The sequence below is a fragment of the Belonocnema kinseyi genome, chromosome 6 (genome assembly GCF_010883055.1).
Source record: "Belonocnema kinseyi isolate 2016_QV_RU_SX_M_011 chromosome 6, B_treatae_v1, whole genome shotgun sequence".
Lineage (NCBI taxonomy): Eukaryota > Metazoa > Arthropoda > Insecta > Hymenoptera > Cynipidae > Belonocnema > Belonocnema kinseyi.
Window position 1 is genome coordinate 127766762 of NC_046662.1, and position 1755 is coordinate 127768516.

Sequence of the window (1755 nt, forward strand, 5' to 3'; positions counted from 1 at the left end):
GGATACATGATTAAAGGTGCACTTTGCCTCTATCCTTTTTGCACGGTGGAGATGGCTGCAGGCAGTCAATTGTGCAAGGCTATTCATACGACTAATTTTCTGATGAATTTTCACTACAGAAAATGTCAAAATAGCAAAATATATTATAAAATAATTCTTATAATATAATTGTAAAATATATTTAGTTCTTAACCCTGAAACGTGGATTCAGATTTTAGCAGCGCCATGCACCTCCCCAACTCTTCTGTTTTGTTACGATCCGGGGGGGAAATGGCGGTGAAACTAATCGAACAGTTGGCGCCACATAAAGTATGTCTGACTTTTCTGTTGATAAACGTTGCAGAGTTTATAAAAATAATTTAAAAACGATTAGTTTGCGAAAAGGTCACAAAAAGTGCTTTGAAAAAATGTAGCCTAGTGAAACTTTTAATTTTTTTAAAATTGTCTTGTTCTTATTATAAGTGCGGTAAGAACAGAACGTATATGTGTAGCTCCTGGTTGCAAGTCAGGTTGTGACAACAATGAACAGAAGTTCCACATGTTCTCTGCCATGGACATAGGAAACACGATACTAGGCATGCCATCCCAACTTGGCGAGCGGGGTTGAATCTACGGGAGGGGGGAGAATTCCATGAGTGGGGAGAGCCGCCATCTTACGATGTGCCATTTGATTATGCGCACGAGCATTTTTGCCGACAAACTGTGTATGAAAATACAAACATGTGGGCGCTGCCATGTTTGTCGCGGGACATCAAAAGGTGGCGGACCCCCCCCCCATTAAATCACCCCAGCCATGGCATGCCTAGTCCCTTGTTTCCTGTGTCCATGTTCTCTGCAGAGATGAGGTGAGAGATTGCCGATCCCATGTATTCAATTTCGAACAACTTTCGACAGCGCCCCCTCTTACCTAAGCTTTTGCGAACTAATATAAAGCGCCCTCAATTACTCAGGCTAGTTTACGAACTGAAATAGATGATAGACGGTGCTACTTGAGGGGTCAAACAGGGCGGCACATGGACATATGAATCAAGGGACTTGGCATGCCATTGCGGGGGTGATGCAATGAGGGGGAGGTCCGCCACCTTTTGATGTCCCGCGCCCCCGCTGGCCCAAGTTAGGATGGCATCCCTAGTCCTGTGTCTCCTATATCCATGGGCAAAGATATTATAAACGTAGATGCGGTGCGAGCTTAGTTACCCGCCATAGATATAGACGGCACGTCCGGCGAAAAAAGTCATTTCCCCTCTACCCACCGCTCCCCGTAGATAGCACTATCCCATATAGTTTACCAAGAGCCACTTGGAGCGCTGTAAGCAACTCTCGGCACACCTTCGAGGCGCACTGATGGTAAACTTAGCTTGGACAAGAACCATTTAAATTAAAATTAAATTGCCAACATTTCATAACAAACGTAAAATATCCACGCTTTGTAAGACATGGATATTTTAATAGATACCAGAGAGAAAATTAAATGTATAATTTATATTTCTGTTTCATAAATTTTGTAATATTTCTAAAGTTATTTGATTATTTCCAAATATATCTTTGTTATCTCTCATCTTTTGATATTCTTTTATAAGTAACAATTTATTTACTTCACCATATTATATCTTTATTCTAACAGATAAAACTTTTAGTGCAATATTTATGCAATGTTCTTTAATATTATTAAGTGTTTATTTTTATATTTGTACAGTTTGCAATTTCTACAGATATTTTAGTCTATTCGACTAATGAATTTCCCGCATGTATTTT